Genomic DNA, 26,667 nt, shown 5'->3' on the forward strand with positions numbered 1-26,667 from the left:
GGGTGCCGTGGGGCCTGAAATTCCCTGATCACCGAGGATGGGAGGGGCCGCACAGACACTCCACTGGACCACCGGGGGCTTGGCCGGTGGGCTACATACAGTCCTTTATCAGATACATGGTTTGCAAACATCCTGTGCCATTTTGGATGGTGGATTATCTTATTCCTTGCTCCTTTTATACACAACTCTTTCTCATTTTGAGGAAGTCTAATTCATCTATTTTGTCTTTTGTTGCTTGTGCTTTTGGTAGATCTAAGATATCATGACCAAATCCAAGGTCATGAAGATTTACTCTCATGTTTTCTTCTACAAATTTTATAATTTTGGCTCTTGCACCTAGGCCTTTGGTCCATTTTGTGTTGATTTTGTATGTGGGGTGGGGGGAGGTAAGGGTCCAACTTTACTCTTCTGCATGTGGGTATCCAGTTGTTCCACTACCTGTGCTAACTGTTTGGGAGAAAATACCTGCAAATGATGCGACCAAAAAGGTCTTAATTCTAAAATATACAAACGGCTCATACAGCTCAAAAAAGAAAAAAAAAAATCAAAAAATAAGCAGAAGGTCTAAACAGACATTTCTCCAAAGACATACAGATAGCCAACAGGCACATGAAAAGATGCTCCACATCGCTAATTATTAGAGACGCAAATCAAAACTACAGTGAGTTATCACCTCATAGTGGTCAAAATGGCCATCATTAAAATGTCTAGAAAGAAATGCTGGAAGGGGTGTGGAGAAAAGGGAACCCTACTACACTACTGGTGGGAATGTAAATTGATGCAGCCACTATGGAAAACAGTATGGAGGTTCCTCAAAAACTAAAACTAGAATTACCATATGACCCAGCAATCCCACTCCTGGGCACATATCCAGACAGAACTATAATTCAAAAAGATACATGCACCCCAGCATTCACAGCAGCACTATTCACAATAGCCAAGACATGGAAGCAACCTGAATGTCCCTCAGCAGATGAATGGATATAGAAGATGTGGTACATATATACAACGGAATATTACTCAGCCATAAAACAGAATGAAATAATGCCATTTGCAGCTACATGGATGGACCTAGAGATTATCATACAAAGTGAAGTCAGTCAGACAGAGAACAACAAATACCATATGATATCACTTATATGTGGATTATAAAATGAGACCCAAATGAACCTATCTACAGAACAAAAACAGACTCACAAATAGAGAAAACAGACTTGTGGTTGTCAAGGGGAAGACAGGGGAGAGGGATGGATTGGGAGTTTGGTATTAGTAGATGCAAATTATTAGATATAGGATGGATACATAAGGTCTTCCTGTACAGCACAGGGAACTGTATTCAATACCCTGTAATGAACCATAATGGAAAAGAATATGAAAAATATGTATATACGTATGTACCTATATATGAATCACTTTGCCGTGCAGCAGAAATTAACACAACATTGTAGGTTAACTATACTTCAGTATCAATTAGTTTGAAGGCACTTTTATAAATTAGGTCTTAGTTCTCTTGTCCTTTCATCCTGGGACAAATGTATAACAGAAACTAACCTGGATTACTCCCGGATGAACTCATATCACACAGAACTTTAATTGTTGAACAAACCGTGAATACCAGTTACACCATGGCATGGCCTGATCCAATATGAAGTTTGTAAACCTTATAACAAGCCTGCAGAATCCACTAAATTTGGAAATTCAAACTGAAATGAAGCCACCTATCCCATGACTTCTCCACAACTAGTTATACAACATCAATTGGAAACCATATACAATCAAATGAATGTAGACAGAAACAACTATAGCCTTCCTTTTTTTCCCTTTTAGATGAATACGGTATTTAAGGTGATGTCTTGGGCCGTTTCAGGGTGTTACTCAACTTCCTGGTTATCTGCCATGCACACAGGAGGTACACGTTAGTTAACTTGTTTGTGCAACTAAATGAAGGTAGTTAATACCACAAAACTGTATATATAAAATGAATTAAATGCGAAAGTCGTGTTTTGTATTTTTAATGACAATGAAAAAAAAAGTGTAGCGCTGGTATTTGTTACAAAAATGAACGTTAAAAACATTCTTAGTGAAAAAAGCCATACAGAAAAGGCCCCCTAGATCCCATACTCATCTTGTCTGCTTCAAATCCATCAACGTTGTCCAAATGAGGGAGAAACTCAGTCTTGGTTCCAGAAAAAGAAAACTGGATCAGGATGGAAAAAGACATTTCCATACCGTTCGGACAGTAGGTGAAGGTTGAAGTGGGGCTGAGTATTAAATTATAATGTGGACATCAGGATTTCTTCATTTAGGGGTTATGTGCTGGTGCCTTGGGCAAAACACACTGAGCATTTTGTGTCAAGTGGAAAATGTGAGTACTTTTTGACATTACTGCAACTTTTCTGTACATTTTAAATTACTGGAAAGTAAATTACTTTTCTAGACAACCATGTCAGGATCATGCCAGAAAATCAGGAAAGACAGACATCAAATTTTTCTTACAGAGGCCAAGACTTACCCAGACCACGTTCAACCAAAGTTGTGATACTTATTTCCCTTGTAGGAGTCCGCATGGTATTAAGAGGCACCGTGGGAAGAGTATAGTAGTAGCTACCATGTCGTGGGTCCTGTGGATCACCTGGGGGGCAGTAGAAACGGTGAGATTTTAGTATTGCAATTTTTCACATTACTTCAAAAAATATGTTAAAAAATAAATTCAGTAAAGTTGCAAAATATGCACTCAATATACACAAATCAGTTTCGTTTCTATACACTAATAATGAACCACCAGCAAGAAACATTCAGAAAACAATCCCATTTACAATTCCATCCAAAAGAACGAACTATTTAGCAATAAAGTTAACCAAGGACACGAAAGACCTATACTCAGAAAACTATAAAGCACTGGTAAAGAAACTGAAGACACAATAGAAAACAGTATTCCATGCTCATGCGTCAGAAAAATTACTATTATTAAAATGTTTGGGAGAGCGGGAAGATGGCGGAAGAGTCAGACACGCAGATCACCTTCCTCTCCACAGATACATCCGAAATACAGCTACACGGGGAACCACCCCTACAGAACACCTACTGAACGCTGGCAGAAGACCTCAGACCTCCCAAAAGGCAAGAAACTCCCCACGGGGCTTCCCTGGTGGCACAGTGGTTGAGAGTCCGCCTGCCGATGCAGGGGACACGGGTTCGTGCCCCGGTCCGGGAAGACCCCACATGCCGCGGAGCGGCTACGCCCGTGAGCCATGGCCGCCGAGCCTGCGCGTCCGGAGCCTGTGCTCCGCAACGGGAAAGGCCACAACAGTGAGAGGCCCGTGTACCGAAAAAAAAAAAAAAAGAAAGAAAGAAACTCCCCACGTGCCTGGGTAGGGCAAAAGAAAACAGAATAAACAGAGACAAAAGGATAGGGCCGGGACCTGCACCAGTGGGAGGGAGCCGTGAAGGAGAAACGGTTTCCACACACTAGGAGCCCCTTCGCGGGCGGAGACTGCGGGTGGCGGAGGGGGAAAGCTTCGGAGCCGCGAAGGAGACCGCAGCCACAGGGGTACAGAGGGCAAAGCAGAGAGATTCCCGCACAGAGGACCGGTGCCGACCGCCACTCACCAGCCCGAGAGGCTCGTCTCCTCACCCACCGGGGCGGGCGGGGCTGGGAGCTGAGGCTCGGGCTTCAGTCAGAGCGCTGGCGGCGTGAACACAGCCTGAAGGGAGTTAGTGCGCCACGGCTGGCTGGGAGGGAGTCCGGGGAAAAGTCTGGAGCTGCCGAAAAGGCAAGAGGCTTTTCCTTCCCTCTTTGTTTCCTGGTGCGTGAGGAGAGGGGATTCAGGGCGCTGCTTCAAGGAGGCTCCAGAGATGGGCGCGAGGCGCGGCTGAAAGCGCGGACCCCAGAGACGGGCGTGGGACGCTGGGGCTGCTGCTGCCGCCACCAAGAAGCCTGTGTGCGAGCGCAGGTCACTCTCCACACCTCCCCTGCCGGGAGCCTGTGCTGCCCGCCGCTGCCACGGTCCCGGGCTCCACAGACAACATCCCCGGGAGAACGCACGGGCGCGCCTCGTGCTGACGCAACGTCACGCCGGCCTCCGCCGACGCACGCTCGCCCCGCCTCCGTGCCCCTCCCTCCCCCGCGGCCTGAGGGAGCCAGAGCCCCTGAATCAGCGGCTCCTTTAACCCCGTCCTGTCTGAGCGAAGAGCAGACGTCCTCCGGCGACCCACACGCAGAGGCGGGGCCGAATCCAAAGCTGAGCCCCGGGAGCTGTGCGAACAAAGAAGAGAAAGGGGAATCTCTCCCAGCAGCCTCAGAAGCAGCGGATTAAAGCTCCGCAATCAACTTGATGTACCCTGCGTCTGTGGAATACCTGAAGAGACAACAAATCATCCCAAATTGAGGAGGTGGACTTTGAGAGCAAGATTTATGATTTTTTTCCCCTTTTCCTCTTTTTGTGAGTGTGTATGTGTATGCTTCTGTGTGAGATTTTGTCTGTATACCTTTGCTTTCACCATTTGTCCTAGGGTTCTATCCGTCCGTTTTTTTTTTTTTTTTTTTGGTTTTTGTTTTTTTTTAATGAAAAAATTTTTTTCTTAATAATTCTTTATTTTAATAACTTTATTTTATTTGACCTTACTTTATTTTCTTTTATCCTCTTTCTTTCTTTCTTTCTTTCTTTCTCCTTTTTCTCCCTTTTATTCTGAGCCGTGTGGATGAAAGGCTCTTGGTGCTACAGCCAGGAGTCAGTGCCGTGCCTCTGAGGTGGGAGAGCCAACTTCAGGACACTGGTCCAAAAGAGACCTCCGAGCTCCACGTAATATCCAACGGCGAAAATCTCCCAGAGATCTCCATCTCAACACCAGCACCCAGCTTATCTCAATGACCAGCAAGCTACAGTGCTGGACTCCCTATGCCAAACAACCAGCAAGACAGGAACACAACCCCACCCATTAGCAGAGAGGCTGCCTAAAATCATAATAAGTCCACAGACACCCCCAAAACACACCACCAGACGTGGACCTGCCCACCAGAAAGACAAGATCCAGCCTCATCCACCAGAACACAGGCACCCTCCACCAGGAAGCCTACACAACCCACTAAACCAACTTTAGCCACTGGGGACAGACACCAAAAACGACGGGAACTACGAACCTGCAGCCTGCAAAAAGGAGACCCCCAAACACAGTAATATAAGCAAAATGAGAAGACAGAAAAACACACAGCAGATGAAGGAGCAAGATGAAAACCCACCAGACCTAACAAATGAAGAGGAAATAGGCAGTCTCCCTGAAAAAGAATTCAGAATAATGATAGTAAAGATGATCCAAAATCTTGGAAATAGAATAGAGAAAATGCAAGAAACATTTAACAAGGACCTAGAAGAACTAAAGATGAAACAAGCAACGATGAACACCACAATAAATGAAATTAAAAATACTCTAGAAGGGATCAATAGCAGAATAACTGAGGCAGAAGAACGGATAAGTGACCTGGAAGATAAAATAGTGGAAATAACTACTGCAGAGCAGAATAGAGAAAAAAGAATGAAAAGAACTGAGGACAGTCTCAGAGACCTCTGGGACAACATTAAACGCACCAACATTCGAATTAGAGGGGTTCCAGAAGAAGAAGAGAAAAAGAAAGGGACTGAGAAAATATTTGAAGAGATTATAGTTGAAAACTTCCCTAATATGGGAAAGGAAATAGTTAATCAAGTCCAGGAAGCACAGAGAGTCCCATACAGGATAAATCCAAGGAGAAACATGCCAAGACACATATTAATCAAACTGTCAAAAATTAAATGCAGGGCCTCCCTGGTGGCGCAGTGGTTGAGAGTCCGCCTGCCGATGCAGGGGATACGGGTTCGTGCCCCGGTCTGGGAGGATCCCATATGCCGCGGAGCGGCTGGGCCCGTGAGCCATGGCTGCTGAGCCTGTGCATCCGGAGCCTGTGCTCCGCAACGGGAGAGGCCACAACAGTGAGAGGCCCGCATACCACAAAAAAAAAAAAAAAAAAAAAAAAAAAAAAAAAAAATTAAATGCAAAGAAAACATATTAAAAGCAGCAAGGGAAAAACAACAAATAACACACAAGGGAATCCCCATAAGGTTAACAGCTGATCTTTCAGCAGAAACTCTGCAAGCCAGAAGGGACTGGCAGGACATATTTAAAGTGATGAAGGAGAACAACCTACAACCAAGATTACTCTACCCAGCAAGGATCTCATTCAGATTGGATGGAGAAATTAAAACCTTCACAGACAAGCAAAAGCTGAGAGAGTTCAGCACCACCAAACCAGCTTTACAACAAATGCTAAAGGATCTTCTCTAGGCAAGAAACACGAGAGAAGGAAAAGACCTATAAGAACGAACCCACGCACATATGGTCACCTTATCTTTGATAAAGTGGCAGGAATGTACAGTGGAGAAAGGACAGCCTCTTCAATAAGTGGTGCTGGGAAAACTGGACAGGTACATGTAAAAGTAGGAGATTAGATCACTCCCTAACACCATACACAAAAATAAGCTCAAAATGGACTAAAGACCTAAATATAAGGCCAGAAACTATCAAACTCTTAGGGGAAAAACATAGGCAGAACACGCTATGACATAAATCACATCAAGATCCTTTCTGACCCACCGCCTAGAGAAATGGAAATAAAAACAAAAACAAACAAATGGGACCTAATGAAACTTCAAAGCTTTTGCACAGCAAAGGAAACCATATACAAGATGAAAAGACAACCCTCAGAATGGGAGAAAATATTTGCAAATGAAGTAACTGGCAAAGGATTAATCTCCAAAATTTACAAGTAGCTCATGCAGCTGAATAACAAAAAAAGAAACTACCCAATCCAAAAATGGGCAGAAGACCTAGACATTTCACCAAAGAAGATATACAGGCTGCCAACAAACACATGAAAAAATGCTCAACATCATTAATCATTAGAGAAATGCAAATCAAAACTAGAATGAGATATCACCTCACACCAGTCAGAATGGCCATCATCAAAAAATCTAGAAACAATAAATGCTGGAGAGGATGTGGAGAAAAATGATCACTCTTGCACTGCTGGTGGGAATGTGAATTGGTACAGCCACTATGGCGAACAGTATGGAGGTTCCTTAAAAAACTACAAATAGAACTACCATATGACCCAGCAATCCAACTACTGGGCATATACCCTGAGAAAACCATAATTCAAAAAGAGTCATGTACCAAAATGTTCACTGCAGCTCTATTTACAGGAGATGGAAACAACCTAAGTGTCCATCATCGGATGAATGGATAAAGAAGGTGTGGCACATATATACAATGGAATATTACTCAGCCACAAAAAGAAACGAAATTGAGCTATTTGTAATGAGGTGGATGGACCTAGAGTCTGTCATACAGAGTGAAGTAAGTCAAAAAGGGAAAGACAAATACCATATGCTGACACATATATATGGAATTTAAGGGAAAAAATGTCATGAAGAACCTAGGGGTAAGACAGGAATAAAGACACAGACCTACTAGAGAATGGACTTGATGATATGGAGAGGGGGAAGGGTAAGCTGTGACAAAGTGAGAGAGTGGCTTGGACATATATACACTACCAAACGTAAACTAGATAGCTAGTGGGAAGCAGCCGCGTAGCACAGGGAGATCAGCTTGGTGCTTTGTGACCACCTAGAGGGGTGGGATAGGGAGGGTGGGAGGGAGGGAGACGCAAGAGGGAAGAGATATTGGAACATATGTATATGTTTTACCGATTCACTTTGTTATAAAGCAGAAACTAACACACCATTGTAAAGCAATTATACTCCAATAAAGTTGTAAAAAAATGTTTATTCTACCTAAAGCCATCCACAACCAGTGCCTGGAAAACTAGACACCGGACTCCAAAGAACGACAGTGGTCACCATCTACACTGCATATAAAGCTAACTAAAAGCACACAGTATTCCACATTAAACTCTTTCTCTCCTGAGTCCCCTGAAGATGCACCCACCCAGCCAGCAGTCAGTTGCACAGGAAGATTCTCCACACTTGCTCATTTTTTCCTCTTGCAGAGTCTCCTCACCAGAGGCTCCTGAGAAAACCCAGCTCCCGTCAGTGTGGACAATGCCTCATGTTCCAGAAACCTAAGCCCTGACAGGAGACAAAGCTCCCGTCTGCTTGTCACAGAGCAAAGTCTGTTGGCAGGGTGCACCTGTGCCCCCAGGGTCAGACAGGTGGGTTTGGCGCCCCCTGTGGGACGTGAGAAAAGTGCCGGGAGTGCCGCACTCACAAACCCAGAGGCCTCATCCGGAAGGCAGTTCTGCTATATATACTAAGTTTGGAAATCTAAACTGAAATGGAGCCAAGTGTCTCACTGTATCTTCTCCAAAATTGGTTAAGGAGCAATTAATTACAAACCATATGTAATGAAATGAATGTAGACACAAACATTACAACTTAAACCAAAATTCACTCAAAATTGCCCATAGACAAATTTAAATTACCAAACTATAAAAATCCTAGACAAAAAAAGATAATCTACATGACTTTGGGTCTGGTGACCTTATTCAGAAAACAGGAAGACAAACCACAAACTGCAAGAAACTATTTCCAAAACACATATCTGATAAAGGATTTGTACTCAAATTATGCCAACAATGCCATTAAAATTTAGTAAAGATTGAAACACACACCTAGCCCAGGAAGATAAACAGGCAGTAAATAAGCATACAAGAATATACTCAAGATGCTGGTGGAATGCATGTACAACCAACTTTGGAAGACAGTTTGGCAGTTTTTTCCAAATCTAAAAAGTCTCACCTTAGGATCCAAGAAGTGTACCTCTTTTATTTAGACAACTGCTTTGAAAAACTGTGTTCAAACCAAAACTAGCATCAAGTAATGCACAGCAGCTCTATTCATAATGGCTAAAAACTTAAGATATCAGGATGTCCTTCTGTAGATGAATTCATAAGCAAATTAGGGCACATACATGTCAAGGGGAGCAGAATACACCACCCCAAAATATGCCCATTTGACAAAAGGATTATTTTGGACTGATTAATTTAAGAAACAGCAGACCCAGGAGAATCTTTCAAAACCAAGAAGATGGCTTCCCTGGTGGCACAGTGGTTGAGAGTCTGCCTGCCGATGCAGGGGGCACGGGTTCGTGCCCTAGTGTGGGAAGATCCCACATGCCGCGGAGTGGTTGGGCCCATGAGCCATGGCCGCTGAGCCTGCGCATCCAGAGCCTGTGCTCCGCAATGGGAGAGGCCACAACAGTGAGAGGCCCGCGTACCGCAAAAAAATAAATAAATAAATAAAGTAGAAAATGCCCTTTTAGGAGGTAAATTTCCATTTATTAAGTATATCTCCATTTGTAAGGGTATGTCCCTCTTTGGACCAGGAATTGAAAGATGACTAAATATCAAGAAAAGTTTGTTGGGACTTCCCTGCTGGTCCAGTGGTTAAGACTCCACACTCCCAATGCAGGGGACCAGGGTTCAATCCCTGGTCAGGGAACTAGATCCCACATGCTGCAATTAAGGGCCTGCATGCCGCCACTAAAGATTACACAAGCTGCAACTAAGACCCAGTGAAGCCAAATAAATAAATGTTTAAAAAAAAAAAAAAAACAAAGCTTGTCAATGAAATAGGCCTGGATGTAAATCTGTGTAACAACCATACCCTTGTTTACTGGGCTTTGACTAATAACATCCCTTAAATGGCTTCCTCCATTCCCTAACATCTTTCTTTTGTTCTCAGCAGAAGATAGCATTTAAGGTAATGGCTTGGGCCATTTCAGGGAGTGACTCAGTTTTCCTGGGTATCTTTCAACTATACAGGAGGTACGCATGGTATATATTAAACTTCTGATTGTTTTCTCCAGTTCGTCTCTTTTTCATTACAAGGGAGATCTCAATAAAGAACATAGAAGTGTAGAGGGAAAATTATTTTTCCTCTCATATACATGCAGTGCAATAGTATTCAGAGATATAAAGGAATGGATCATCAACCCATGCAAATATATATAGATAGATATAGATGCAACTAACACTTACATTGCTAAGTGAAAGAATCCAGTCTGAAGTGCTACACACTGTATGACCTCATTTATATGACATTCTAGAAAAGGTAAAACTGACACTGGTAAACAATTTAAGGAATATGTGGTTGAAATAGTCCATATGATACTTTAGTGGTGAATACCTGTCACTATGCATTTGTCTACACCCACAGATTTTTACAACCCAACAAGTAATTTACAATCTATTCAAACTTAGCTACTTAGGATATGGGAGTGTCAAAGACTGGAATACAGAATGTAACAAAGAATCTAACTGTTTCAGAAATGTATGGAAAAACTCACTGTTGGTAGTGGGACAAATGGGCTGACCTAAGTTAACTTTGGAAATGTACAGAATCTGTAGGCCAAAGACAAAATGTGCCATACATACACAGTGGACTCTAAGTTCTTTCCCATGAGGGGTAGTAGCTAACAGTACTGAAACTACTATATCAGTAATCGAATGGAACAAGCACTGAATTTAATAAATGACAAATGGTGGAAGCCAGGTTTCTTACCACTGGAGTGGGATGTTACAGTCAAACAAAGGGAGAAGGTTACGATATCCATGTCATAACAGATCCGGCTGGAGACATCGGCATAAACTATCTTTAGCCTACACATAGTTCCATATGGATATCTTTATAATTATGTGTATATGCATAGGCTGGGATACATGCATGTATTTCTATGTACTGTCAGCTGAGCATATTTAGCTCCCACATGTAAGTTTTTAATACCATTCTTTAATAAAAGGAACAAGGGCTCTTTGAAGAAAGGGCTGATGCTAGGACTGAGACAGTAAATATATGAAGCAGCATAATCTTAAAATATCAGAAAGTAAAGAAGTACCCAAAATTTTAAAAACCCACAAAAGAAAAATTATGTAAAATGAAAACAGGAGCAAATGGAAAAAGCTCTCAACAGCCAAAGCAAGAATGAACTAAGCAGTCTAATAATGTAGTGCTGGATTATAACCAAAAGTTTACAATAATCATTCACGTGTCCAAACTGGTAAAAATAAATTACATAGTTTTCGATGAATGGTGTTAAATAGAAATCTCCTATGCACAAAGCTTCTAAACAATTCATATAGACACTCAGCTGTCCATCAAGGATGTGAAGCTAACCCCTCTCTCCTCAAGTGTGGCTTCTGCATTATGACTTCCTCCTAAATAAGACACACAGGATGGACATGGGAAAAAAATTAACCTGTGGGAAAACTTGACAAACACTACTTCAGCTAGGTGACCAAAGTTAAGAATATAAGTGAGAAGTTTCCTTAAGAGCCTGTCCTCTTGATATACAGTGAAGAGGAAGCACTTCACCTCTGTGATCTGCTTTTTCAAAGCCAAGTCTAACCACGACAAAAACACCAAGCAAATCCCAGTGCCCAACAGTCTATAAAATACCTGACCAGTCCTCCTCCACACTGTCAAGGTCATGGAAACAAGGAGAGTCTGAGCAACTGTCAGAGCCCAGAAGAGACTAAACAGACATGATGACCCCATGTCCTTTGAGACCCTGGAACAAAGAAAGGTATAACAAAGGAACGTGAATAAGGACTTCAGTTAATAGTAAAGTATCAGTATTTGTTCATTATTTGTCATGATTCTGTAGAAAATTAGACAGGAAAAAGTAAACATCAAATAAGAGAAACCTACTGTAACAAACTGGAAACCTAGAGGAAAAGGGGGATTTCTTTGTAAAACACATTACCAAAATGGTCCCTAAATTAAGGAAAACACAAAAAGGCCAATTAATCACTGAGGAACCTCTTCCTCTAATGGTTATCCTATCACTCTTCCAGGGTTTCCCTCTCCTGGGACAGGGAAGGAGCAGGGACAGAGATGTCTGGCAGCTCCCCTAGTATATGACCCCACCCAGTGTCTTCACCTCCCCCAGCCACGCCTACCCAGTGAGGACACCTGAGGAAGGATCAGGGATTATTGACTCAGATGTATCAACCAGGACTTTTTCTTTTCCCAGCGACTGGACACACTTATGGAAGTAAAATAAATTAGTATTTATTGTAAGGGTAGAAATACATTAATACTTGCAAGTGACAAGTTGAAGAATGGGTTTGGACCTGGCAGGTCCAGCAGCTCACACTGTCTCAGTGTGATCTTGCTTCTCTCCAAATCTTTGTCCCGCTCAGTGCCTTTCGGGGACCCCATTCACAGGCACAGGCTCTCTCACTGCCCTTGGGCCAACAGCAGTTCTAGGCTGACAACAACTCACCATCCATTTTCCGAGAAAGAGTTTCTTCTTTTCTTGGATTCCAAAAAGTCATGGTTTTAAATGCCTTTGATCTGGCTTGGGTTGCATTCTCATCCTTGACCCAACACCAGAAGATGGAAAATGGGACTGGCTAGATGTGGGTTGTAAACCCTTCTTCGAGCTGGGTGGAACATGGGGTCATCCTTCTGCAACTGTTTGGGACTGGAAGCAGGTGAGATGTAATTCCCAAAGGAAAACTGAGGCACTTGGGCCTGAGAACAGACGCTGGCTGGGAGAAAGCAACAGATTCTAAGTCAATGACAGCTCACTGCACAGCACAGAGTCTGACACAAAAGGAAGAAAGGGGCTCACTTAGGGTCGGGGCTGCAGCTACGCATCCAGGGCTCTTACTGTCCCTCCCAAGACTGCAAGAAGTTCTTTCACTTGCTGAAAAGTCAGGATCATTGGTGGTGGTAAACTCAAGTCTCTCTCCTTGGGCATCAGGTCCTCACATCTCAGAGGCTGGCCCAGAACAGCCCATGTGCCCTCAGAAGACCCACAGACCTCAGTCCTGCCCCTGAGAGGTGGGAGCCCGTGAGTTATGCCACCTCCCTGGCCATATTAATTGCCCATCCCTGAAAAACAATACTGCTCCTTTTCCAGTTTCTTCTCTCTCCTTTTCTAAGGGAAGAAACCAAATGCCAGGGTGGTAAGGAAACTCTTGTGCGATGAAGTAACGGGAGGCTCAAGAATTATTCCATGCCATGGAACCCATAATTGGCAGGCTTCCAGAGGCCACATGGATGCATATGGCTCTCCAAGACAATGGCAGTGTCAGTGTAAACCTCCCACTGGGAGGTCCAGATGCTCCCATATCTTTGATTCTTAATGAATATGCATGTCAAAAGTTTCTAACGACTGAAAAGACAAAGGATTGCAGGGCCATGGTCTGCTGTATGGGTGTTGTGTCAGGGACACACTCCAATGTTTAGAGGATTATTACTTCTCTTGGCAGCCTATGAGGCTGTGAGCGGGAGGCCTTTTTCTCAGCCACATGCATGTCGGTAGTTGAAACTTCTCAAAGGAATGTCTACACTGCCCAGGTAGCTCTTGAATTGCCCAGCATCATGGTCAGCTCCGTAACTGTACATGAGGGCCTGACAATGCCCAGGCTGGACTGAGCTAGAGGACCACAGATGCCTGCCTGGATAGTCAGAGGTCAAAGGCTGTCCTGCCTGAGACTTGATCATCTATTCATGCCCACTCAGATGGAACAAAGGATGCCTCCAGGGCCAGGAGGGCCCCACCAGCCCTTAAGAAGGCGGCATCTGGGGGCTGGCAGGTCACTGCACCCAGTCCTGTATAAATCCACATGTGTCCGCTGAGTGCCCTCCTGTCTTGGCTGTGCTGGAACCTGGGGCTGCCCAGACAGAGTAGGGCCAGCATCATCCTTCCCAGGTAGGAGGGCAGAAGGAAACCATGCATGACTTCTGACACCCTCCCCAATCCTTGACAGAGGTTGAGTTGGATAAGAAACAGTCCGAGACAAGAACAGACATTTCATTCTTCTCTCAGAGCCCAGGACTGGGGGAAGGGAGGCCAGAAAAACAGTTATTGACCTCAGCTCCCTGACTCCTGTTTGACCCTGGGCAAGTCCTATCCATTCTGGAGGCTTCAGAGTGAAAGAGAGGGGAGGGCAATGAGGGCCAATTGTGCTTAAACCTAACTCTAACCTTTACCCTAATAACCCTAACCTCTAACCATAACCCCCTAACAACCCTAGCCCCAGACCCCTAGACCCTTGCCCCTGACCCCTAAACTCAAACCCCCGACCCTTTAGCCACAGCCCTCTACCAGGACGCTCCAACAATGACCCCTAACCCTAAACCGTGACCCCTGAACCCTCACACTGACTCAAACCTAGGCCTAAAGCCTGGCCTAGTGGGTACCGAGGGATGACTGTATGAACTCTCAAATAAACCAAGGAATTAAATCTTCCTGACCATGAATTTAGCAATGGTTTCTTAGATTTGACAGTAAAGCATAAGAAATGAAAGAAAAAAATAGATAAATTGGATTTCCTCAAAATTACAAACCTTTGTGCATCAAAAGAGGCTATCCAGAAAGGAAGAAGACAGCCCACAGAATGGAAGACAATATTGGCACATTCTATATCTGATAAGACTCTTTACCTAGAATATACCCAGGACTTTTCCAACTCATCAACAAAGAGACAATAACATTTTTGAAACAGACAAATGGCTGCATGGACTGCTCTCCAGGCAAGACATACAAATGGTCAACAAGGACATGGAAAGATGTCAAACATCAGTAGTCATGATGAAAATGCACATGAAAACCACAGTGTGATGCCCCTTCACACACACTAGAATAAAAATAAACTTTAAAATCAATTTTAAAATATATAAATAAAAATAACAAATGTTGGCAGCAATGCAGAGAAATTGGAACCCTTAAAAGTTACTTGTGGAGATGCACAATGGTGCAGTCTATGCGTACAAACCTTTACCGTTTACTTAAAAATATAAAATATAATTACCATGTGGTTCAACAACTCCACTCCTAGATATATACCAAAAAAATGGAAAACAGGCATTCAAACAAAAACTTGTACACCAATTATTCATAGCAGCACTGTTCACAATAGCCCAGGGTAGAAAAGATTTAAATGTCCATCAGCAGGTAAACGGATAAGCAAAATAAGGTAGATTCATAAGCTACATTATTCTGTCATATAAAGGAATAAAGTAAAATTATACAGCCGCTGTGGAAAACTGTATGGTGGCTCCTAAAAAACATGGATGTGATCCCTTAATTCCACTCCAGGGTGTACACCCAGAATATTAGAAAGCAAGGGCTGGAACAGACATTTGTACCCCATATTCATAGCAACATTATTCACAATAGCCAAAAGGTGGAAGCAACACAACACATCCTTCAACAGATGAATGGATAAGTACAGTGTAGTATATACACAATGGAATATGATTCAACCTTTAAAACTAAGTTAATTCTCACACATGCTACAATGTGGATGAACCGTGAAGTCATTATGCTAAGTGAAACCAGCCAGACGCAAAAAGGACAAACGTTCTATGATTCCACTAGTATGAGGTATCCAGATAAGTCAAACTCAAAGACAAAGTAGAATAAGATTGCCAGGTGTTGAGATGAGTTCGTGTTTAATGGTTATGGTTTCACATGGGGAAAATAAAGCTCTGGAGATGAATGGTGAGGATATTTTTACAACAATGTGAATGTAGTTAATGCCACAGAACTGTGTACTTACAAATGGTTTAAATGGGGCTTTCCCCATGGCACAGTGGTTAAGAATCTGCCTGCCAATGCAGGGGACACGAGTTCAAGCGCTGGTCCTGGAAGCTCCCACATGCCGCAGAGCAACTAAGCCCGTGAGCCACAGCTACTGAGCCCTCGTGCCACAACTACTGAAACCTGTGCGCCTAGAGCCCGTGCTCCGTAACAAGAGAAGCCACCGCAATGAGAAGCCTGCACACAGCAACGAAGAGTAGCCCCGCTCGCCGCAACTAGAGAAAGCCTGCGTGCAGCAACAAAGACCCGACACAGCCAAAAAATAGAAAATAAAATAAAATAATTTTTTAAAAAGCTTTTAAAAAATGATTTAAATGGTAAATGTTATGTGTTTTTAATCACAGTGGAAAAAATGAATGAAATAATGATCAATGTTACAATGTGGATAAACACTGAAAACATCCTAAGTGAAAGAAGCCATACAGAAAAACCACCCAGATCATGCTCATCTTGTACACTTTAAACCCTGCAAGGTTTTTTAAGTGAGGAAAAGCCCCAGTGATGGTTCCAAGAAAAGAAAACTGGATTCGAATAGAAAAATACATTTCCACAAAGCTGGGGCAGCTGGTGAAAGTTGAAGCAGGTCTGTAGATAGGATTATAATGTGGAAACCATAATTATTCCTCATTTTGGGGTTATGTGCTCGTTCCCTGGGAGAGTGGCCTTCCTACTCTCACAGGGTAAAACAAACTGGAGTATTTTGTGAATGTGGAAAACTTTATACTGCTATTTAAAGTTTTTTATACACTTGAAATTTACTAGAAAATAAAGTACTTATCAAAACAGCCATGTCATACCATGCCAGAAATACAGACAGAGCTATAGGGACTTGCCTGGTGGCACGGTGGTTAAGAATCCAACTGCCAATGCAGAGGACATGGGTTCGAGCCCTGGTCCAGAAAGATAACACATGCTGCGGAGCAACTAAGCCCGTGCACCACAACTACTGAGCCTGTGCTCTAGAGCCCGTGAGCCACAACTACTGAAGCCCGAAGCCTAGAGCCCATGCTCTGTAAGAAGAGAAGCCACTGAAATGAGAAGCCCATGCACTTCAACGAAGAGTAGCCCCAACTTGCTGCAACTACAGAAAGCCCACGTGCAATAACAAAGACCCAACACGGGCCAAAAAAATTAATTAATTAAAAAAATAGAGCTACAGAGCATACAGCACTTCCACTCCTGGGTGTATATCTCGGGATAACCATAAATCCATAAGACACAGGCACTTCAACTATTAGTGCAGCCCTTTTGCAGGAGCCTCAACTTAGAAACAATATAAATGTCCTTGGAAGGAAAAAATGGATAAAGAAGATATGGTACTTATGTACAATGGAATATTACTCAGCCATGAGATCAATGAAATAAGGCCAGTTGCAGCAACTCAGGTGAACTTAGGTACAATCATTCTAAGTGACATAAGTCAGACACAAAAAGACACTTAGCATAAGATATCACTTATAGGTGGAATCTAAAAATGGCTACACATGAACTAAATTACAAAAGAGAGTCACACATTTAGAAAACAAACTTAAGGCTGCTAAAGGGGAAAGGTGGGGTGGGGTGAGGCATAAACCAGAGGGTTGAAATTAGCACAGATAGGGTTCCAAAGACCAAATAGGTAATCTACAAGACCTACTCTATAGCTCAAAAAACTAGACTGGGCACACTCTAGTCACCATAAAAGAATATATACGACTGGTAAGAATCTGAAAAAGAATTTATGGATGTCTCTCTGTAAGTGAATCAAGTGGATGTGCAGCAGCAAGAAAGACAGCATTGAAAGTCAGCTACACCCCATTATAAAAATAAATTACAAAAAAAAAAAAACCAAGGAGAAACTGTTACAAAATTCGTTCCGGGGCTGTGATGAACCCTGCATTGACCCCATCTAGATCCACAGCGAAACGGGACAAGAGCAGAGGGCTCCATCTCTGTCTTTACGTTTACAGTCTAATGAGAGCTCAAGTCATTTTACCTCTGGTCATACACTGCTGATTATTTTCAACAAATCCCAAAGATATCGGTGTTTTATGTTTACTATTTGGTGCTTGAGCTGGAGTAGCAGGCAGCGCCTTGAGTCTATTAATCCTGGCTGAGCTATGCTAACCTGGAGCGCTACTTGGAGATGCCCAAATCTTTAACGTAGTCATAACAGTCCCTGCACTTGTAATAATTTTCTTTATAGTTGTACCCATTATACTGCAGGGTTCAGAAACTGACTTGGGCCACTAATAACTGGGACACCTGAGGTAGCATTTCCCCAAATAAATCATGTAACCTTTTGACTACTTCCCCCATCATTCTTATCCTACTCATATTACCAGTAGTAGAAGCTGGTTCTGGTACAAGTGGAACTGTATATTCAGCTCTAGCCTGCAATCTGGCCCATGCAGGAGCCTCTGTCGACCTAACCATTTCCTCCTTACCTTTAGCAGGTGTCTCTTCAATTCTTCGTGCTATTTCTTGTATTACTATAGTCTTTAATCCAAAACCAGCAGTCAAATCCCAATACCAAACACCATTATTTGTTTACTCTTCCCTAACTATAGCCATATTACTATAATTACCACTCTCAGTCCAAGCAGCCAGAATTGCCACACTGTTAAGAGATAGAAATCTCAACACCACATTCTTTGACCCTGCAGGAGGAAACCAAATCCTATAGCAACACCTAGTTTGATTCTTTGGTCACCCTGAAGTGTGTATTCATGGCCTACCAGGGTTTGTTATAATTTCACATGTCATTACATACGATTTAGGACAAAAACTGCCTTTCAGCTATTTGGGAATATTATGAGTCATGTCCACTGGCCTTTTAGGATTTCTCTTGTGGGCCCATCTTATATTTACCATAAGGATAGCTGTCAACTCAGTAGCATACTTTGCATCAGCTACCATAATTACTTCTATCCCTACAGGAGTAAAAGTATCTAGCCAATTAGAAACTCTTTATTTAATTTTTTAATTTTTTTATTTTTGGCTGCGTTGGGTCTTCGTTGCTGCACACCGGCTTTCTCTCGTTGCGGTGAGCGGGAGCTACTCTTCGTCGCCATGCGCAGGCTTCTCATGGCGGTGGCTTCTCGTGTTGCAGAGCACAGGCTCTAGGCATGTGGCCTTCAGTAGTTGTGGCTCACGGGCTCTAGAGGGCAGGCTCAGTAGTTGTGGCGCACGGGCTTTTTGCTCCACAGCATGTGGAATCTTCCTGGACCGGGGATCAAACCCGTTTCACCTATATTGGCAGGCCAATTCTTTACCACTGCATCACCAGAGAAGTCCCTGATTAGTAACTCTTCACGGAGGTAATATTATATGAGATCCCACTCTATTATGAGTTTTAGGCTTTATTTTCCTTTTTACAGCAGGTGGTTTGACAGGAATCATCTTAGCCAACTCATCCCCAGACATTGTCCTCCAGGATACATACTATGTAGTAGCACACTTCCATGACGTAGTGTCCATGGGAGCAGTCTTCACTATTATAGGAGGCTTCCTACACTGATTCCCACTATTCTCAGGTTACACAGTTAACTCAGCAGTAGCAAAACTCACTTCACAGGTATATTTGTAGTAGCAAATATGACTTCCTGCAGCACTTTCTTGGCCTCTCAGGGAGGTTACTACATTCCTCTGAGGCACACACAACATGAAATATTTTGTCTTTAGGCTCATTCGTCTCAGTAGCAGCAGTAATGCTAATAATCTTCATACTGTGAAAACCATTTGTGTCCAAACGAGAAGTCTCAGCAGTGGAAACTGCTGCTCCTAACCTAGAATGGTTGCACGGATGCCCTCCACCATATCCTATATTTGAAGTCCTACCTATGTAAATGTAAAATAAGGTAGGACTCAAGTCCTTTTCAAGCAGTTTGAAGCCAACAGCATAACAATTATGCCTTTCTCAATAAATGAGATAAAAGTAAAAAGTGATGTAAAATTTTCAAAGTGAAATTATAGGCTAAAATAGTATATATCACGAAGGCATATCAATTTCATCTAGGCTCTCAAGATACAACATCACCCATTATGGAAGAACTTTTACATTTTTATCACACACATTAATAGTGATTTTTAAAAGAAGTTCTCTAGTCCTCTATATTATTTCACTAATATTGACAATTAAACTAACTCATATATGTACAATAGATGCACAGGTAGAGAAAATTTGAACATTTTACCAGCCATTATTGTAATCTTAGCTGCTCTATCATCATTGTGAATCCTTTACATGATACATGAAATCAATTACTCTTCCCAAAGCATAAAAACTATGGGTCAGTAATGATACTGATGCTACAAATACACAGATTATGAAGATTTAAATGTTGACTGCTCTGTAATCCCCACATCAGAGCTAAAACCAGGAGAATAGTGATTAATAGAAGTCAACAACCTAGCACTATAGAGAGAGCCATTGAATATTAGTTTCATCTGAAATTGTTGTACACTCCTGAGCTGTTCCTTCTCAGGCCTAAAAAAGAGCTGCTATCCCAGGACGCCTAAATTAAAGAATCCTAATACCGACAGGACCAGGCCTATGTTGTGGACAATGATCAGTAGAGGTCGTTTTCCTGAGGTCAAAGACAGGACAGAGGGATATGGCTGAGATATGGGGTGAATCTGGAGCCCATGGGGATGCACCCTCCAAGCTCCAGGATAGGAATGGAGCCTCTGGGGTCCCAGGCCACCCACCACGCCCTCCCGAGCAGGATCTTGGCAACATTCCCTGTCAGTGATGAGGCAGCCCTAGCACTTGTCACGCCCCAATGCTGTGTCCTATGTGGGTCCCATGCTCTTGGGACCACACCCACACTCTGCAGGTCCACGCTGCAGGGTCCTTCCTGCCTCAGGAGTAGAGACCCCACAGCAAGCAGTTTCCTCCCCAACCAGCAGGAGGAGGGGAGGAGAGCAGGGGCACCAGTGGAATCTCACTCAGACAACACCCCAGGGGTGCCAGCGGGAACAGTGATGATGCAGATGAGGCACAGACCAAGAGATGGATCCAGAGGACCCAAAAGGCAGCTGGTCAGGTCCTGGCTCATCTGTACCCCAGACACCTTTGTCCCTCATACAGCCCCTTCCTCATACACCCTCTCCTTAAATGCAGATTCTTCAGATGCAAACAGGCAGAGCTTCAGACTGAAAGTCAGCTCTTCCAAAGTGACCCCTCAGCAAACACTGCAGGATTCCACTCCAGTGGGTGCCCTGGAGTCCACAACTCAGGGACTGAAGTGGATATCGGTGCCAGGGGCAGTGGGAGAGAATGGGGAGTGAGACGTTCGTGGTTGTGGAATTTTGGTTTTGCAAGATGAAAAGTTCTAGGAATGGTGGTGATGGCTCCACGAGAAAGTGAATAGATCTGATGCCTCAGAAACGTGCACTTAAAATGGTGAAGATGGTAAAGGGTATGTGACGTGTGTTTTATTTCACTTAAAATAAATTCTTAAAATAATGTCTTGTTCACTGTGATTCCATTTCGACTCCCCTTCATCACAGATGTCGGAGGCCCAGACACAGTCCCCTACCTTAGGGGCCATCACAGTACCCTCACATGGCACATGGGAGACCATTCTTAGGGGGGGCTAGTCTCTGCTCACCTGACCTCTGTCCAGGGGGACCCAGGCAGTGGTGACCCCCATAGATTAGACATATGATATGATATGTTATTAATATGATACCACCAAGCATTGTCACTCACCAGAACACAGAGCAGCAACCCACTCAAACATGTCTGACCTCACATGAATGTGAGAAGACTAAGAGAAGAAAAGGTACCACAGGTTAATCAGGTCAACACCCTTAATGCAGAGGTTGGAAATCTCAAAGGGGAAAAGACACACTTCAGGCAAAGAGCACATATGGGCTCTCCCCGTACTAGTGATCCTGACCCATGCAGATGTGGTGAGAGCCACACAGTCCCCACACCCTTTACCTGGGGTCGCACGTCCACACTCACCATGGTGCCCCCACCTCCCTAGACCCTGCACCTAAAGTCACACGTTCTCTCTCAACAGGTGACCCCTCCTACCCAGACCTCTCCACCTGAGTCACATGTCCACAGTCCCAGGGTGAACCGCCCTCCCCAGACTCCCCCAACTGGGGTCACACGTGCACAGTCTCCAGGGTGACCTCACCTCCCCAGACCCTGCACCTGGGGTGACATATCCCCTTGGTCAGGACACCATGGCTCTGCTGGTGGATCCCCTCATGTGGAAACAAGCTGTGTTCCTGGGGCCTCCCGGGATGGGAAAATGTGGCAGGTGGGTCTCCTCTCCCCACACTTGTACCAGAGAAGTCCTCCTCTTTTCAGTTTGATTCTGTTGATTTTACTTGTTTTTAAAGCTTTCATGCTGAAGTTGAACACACTACTTGGTTCTGGCAGGCTCAGTCCTTTCTTGTCTCACATGCTTGTTGAGATAACTCACAGGACAGCAGGGCTGAAAGCAGAGGGGCAGCTCTGGACGCTTCTGAGTAGGGACAGTAGAATGGAAGGAGAGCTCAGCAGCAGCCTCAGCTGTTACCCATCGGGCTTTTGCCCGATCTGCATGCCCTGCAATCAATTCACCAGCTAAACCTGCCTCCCTACGCACCATGCACGTGCTGGTGAATTGGAATTATTGCCGGGTAGCCCTCCTGTGGATTCTCCACGAGCCCCAGAGAAGGTGAACCTTACAGGGATTAAGACTAAGGCCCCGACCACAGCACTGACCCTTGGGAGGACCAAGTAACCACACTCAGAAGAGAGGCTGTTACTTAGAGAAGCCCACCTCAGTTCCAGACCCCAGACATTTAAGCACTCACCTTCAGATGCAGGCACGGAGCTTCCCAGTCCTGAGGCCAGGCCGGGTTTCTACCCAGGTTCCCATAGTCCTAGCGTACACAGAACATGGTCAGGCCTAAATCTTCTTCTTATAGACAACACATGGTCAGCTCTGAACATAATCAGTAGAAAGGACATGCAGAGGTCTAAATCTACCGTGTAGACAGAACTTGACCATGTTTAAACTAGCTTAGGGCTGATCTCATAGGAGGTACAGATCACACACATGGGTCTCTCATCTTTGGACACCCACATCAGGAAACTGAACAAAATCTTTGTCATTAAACATTTCAACAGGCAAAACCAAAATGTTACCAATATCTCTGGCCACCTGATGGTCAGGATCCATGGGTGAGCCACGAACTTCTGAGAGTGCAGCCCCGTCTGCTGCCAGGACAGACAAGAAGTGGCCTGATTCCAGCCTCCCAGGCTTCCAGAAGGAGGCGGCCGCACTGGAAGCCCAGGCAGGACAGTCCTGCATGGTCCGGGCCGGGAGATCCAGTCTGTCCATTCCACTGGCCGATTCCGGGAGGGGCGCTCAGGGCCGCTGAGAGCCCTGCACTCAGGTCCTGCTTCCCTGCAGCGTGTGCATGTGCATGTGCGTGTGCATGTGTGTGTGCGTGTGCATGTGTGTGTGCGTGTGCGTGTGGGTGTGTGTAGAGGGGGCGGTGGCTGACGTCTCCCATGGCTCCCTTCCCGGGCACCGCGCTGTCTTCGAGGGGAGTCACGGGGAGAGGTAGGGGCACAGAAGCTGTTGGAGAGCAGAACCCACCGCGGAGCTCCTTGCACACTGGCTCGCCCCACCTGGTGACCCGCCTGCCCATCGTGGGCCGCATGTCACCCCCCAGCCCCCACCCCCGAGGGCAGGGCGCCTGCTCTTTCAAAAGGACAAGGTCTCACATGAGGGAGACCCAGTGGGGACTGTCACGCCCCCACTCCTGATGCTGACTTTGGGAGAATGAACCCCCTTGACTGGGCGATGGGACACTGTGAGGAAAGAGGTGGCGGCCCCATCCAAGTCGGGGCCTGGCTGAGAGTTGGGAACACAGGAGCCAAGTGCAGGGCCTGGAGGCCAGGCCAACAGGAGGGGCATCCCCAGCCTTGGCCGGGCTCTCCAACTGTGACATTGTAGCTTTAGGGGACCTGGGGCAGGTGACTGAATGTAATGGGGGTCTAAACTGGACCCTGAATGGGGCTTAAAGAAGGTGTGAAGGATGTTACTGAGACCGTGACAGTCATTGGAAGACAGACTCTGTGTCAGGACATCCTGCTCCATCCATTTAAATCCCTGAGATCTGTGACCTTTACGTGGCTACGCAGGATTGTTAGAGCAGCTGCGTGTGGATATATCTGCAAGTGGTTCCAGCAAACACACAGTTGTGCACACAGGCGGGCACAGCACACACACAAACATATGTAGGTGCACAGCACAAATATATTCACACACTAGCATATGAACACACATGCACGCATATGCCCATGCACACACTAACGTGAGCAAGCGCACACTAACTAATGTGTGCAAGTGCACATACCTATGCACATGCACAGCATAGGTATGCAAAGAGGCACATGCACACGCATGTACATAGCACACACACAGGGAATAAAGTGAATCCATAAAGTGAGTCCGTAAAGCATTAAGTCCTGAACACAAGTGAAGCTGACATGTATTTTTCCCTTTTCTTAGCTTTGATGTTTTTCACAATAAAAAGTTTAAGGAAAAAGTTAATGGCAAATGACTTTTGATTCATAGGACTTTCTGACGTTATTCCACAAATATTATGACAGGAGAAATGAATGTAGATAGTACATGTGTCCACTAATGGATGAATGGAGAAGAAAAACATGGTCCATCAATACAAGGGAATGTTATTCAGCCTAAAAGGGAAGGCAATTCTGACACAGGCTGCAGCAGGGATGAACCTTGAGGGCATTAATGCTCAGTGATGTAAGCTAGACACAAACAAACAAACAGTGCTTGATCCATTCATACAAGGCCCCTACAGCAGTCGGAAACATAGAGACAGAAAGTAGGATGGTGAGTGCCAGGGGCTGAGGGAGGGACAATGGCGACTGAGTGTTTAATGGGGACTGTTTCAATTTTGCAGGATGAAAAAATTCTGGAGGACGATGGCGGTCAGGTTTGCACAACAGTGCGAATTACTTCTGGACCCTGAAATGTGCACTTAAAAACGGTTAAGATAGTAAAGTTTATGTTTTGTGTATTGGACCACAATTTTTAAAACTTTAAAAAAAAAACAACAGGAAGTAGTCCGTGAATAACACAAGATGCACAACTTCACTAACAACTGAGGGATTAAAACCGTAAGAAAACTACTGTGCACACACCTCCCAGAATGGCAGACATGAAGACACAGTATCAAATATCAGCAGGATGTGGAGCAATGGAAAGCCTGGTGCGCAGCGGGGGGTGCAACCACTTCTGAAACAATAGGGCCTCAGAGAGCGAAGTCCATGCACACAGACCCACAGTGTTCCTCCCAGCTGAACACAACCCCCCCAGCCCTGCACCAGGACACACGGACATGCACTCTGCAGCCACAGGAGCCAAACCTGAAAGAACCTGAAGACCATCACAAGCAGATGCAGAAATGAACCATGCACGCTCCTATGAAGGAATATTCCACAGCAATGGAGTACATTTTGTTTAAAGGCAGTAAAACTATAAAAAATTATTTTTTTAAAAAAACTATATTCACAAGATGAAAGAATCTATAATTCTGGCACCTACGGATTGTCGAATGCTCCCAAAAATAGATTGTTGTGGAAACGTTTATTATAAGGAAATTAACATATTCTCTAGGAAGGACGGGGTGAATGGGCCTGCTACATTTTCTACATTGAAGACATATACAGGTTTTGATTCTACTTCTGTTAAATCAAGTGGGGCTTCATTGGATTTCTGCTACCGCGGAGATAATCAAATTCTGGGTAGGGGTCAGGAGAAAACTAGTCATAGGCGTTCTCGTGTAATAATTACTGTTGAAAGTGTAAATGATCCATTTATCAGTAAGACTGATAATAGAATAACTGCTACATTACTTCATATGAGATTGTGTGTGCTACTGTCCCTAGGGCTCCAGTGAGTGAGTATTTTGAATGTGAAGCTCATCCAGATCTGAGAATGGAATAAATGGCTAGGTGTGATATGGCTAATATAAATAATATGCCAACATTTATATTAATTAGTGGGTAAGATATGGGAAGAGGAATTCATGTTTTGAGAGCCAGGGTTAAGGTTAGCATTGGGGCAATAATATATAAATTGATGATGTTGATGGACATAGTGGTTCTTTAATAAGTAATTTGTATGCCTCAGCAATGGTTTGTAATCATCCATGGGGGCTGAGGATTGTTGGCCCTTTCTGGATTTTTATATAGCCTAGGATTTTCCATTTAATTAATATGAGGAATGCTATGGTGAATTAAATTGGGTAATTTGTGAAATAATGTTGATTATAAACATATTCTTAGGAAGAGGACTTGAACCAGTGCAGATAAAGGTTTCAGTTTTACATAATTACCGGGCTCTGCCACCTTAACAAACATGGTTCTACAGTAGGGTATGTATAAATTAATTGAATGTAGATTATATCATCATTTAGTTTCCAGACATTTTGTAAAGTAAGCCGTAATGCTCTTGTCCTTTCCTACTGGAAGAAATCTGCAATAGACAGAAAGCAACCAGGATGACTCCAGTCTGAACTCAGATCACGTGAGACTTTAATCGTTGAACAATTAAAAGCAGTTATACCATTGAAATGTCGTGATCCAGCATCAAGGTCATAAACCATATTGCCGCTATGAACTCCAGAATACAATTACACTGTTATCCCTAGTAAAACTTGTTCTGTTGATCAGTGTTTTAGAACAGGTGATAAAGCATTTTGACTAGTTGGTCTAAATTTTGATCACTCAGAGGTGGTTGCTTCTCCAAAAAATAAATGGCACACGGGCCCAAGGCGCACCAGCTTCAGTAGTTGTGGCACACAGGCTCAGTAGTTGTAGCCCACTGGCTTAGTTGCTCTGTGGCAAGTGGGATCTTCCCAGACCAGGGATCGAACCCGTGTCTCCTGCATTGGCAGGCGAATTCTTAACCACTTCATCACCAGGGAAGTCCCAGAATCGCAGTCTCCCTTTTAGTATACCTTAAGCCCAAAGAATCCATGGAGAATTGTTACAGAAAATAAGACAATAAAATATTGTAAGGACTGTAACAG

The sequence above is a fragment of the Hyperoodon ampullatus genome, assembly GCF_949752795.1.
Source record: "Hyperoodon ampullatus genome assembly, contig: scaffold_117, whole genome shotgun sequence".
Lineage (NCBI taxonomy): Eukaryota > Metazoa > Chordata > Mammalia > Artiodactyla > Ziphiidae > Hyperoodon > Hyperoodon ampullatus.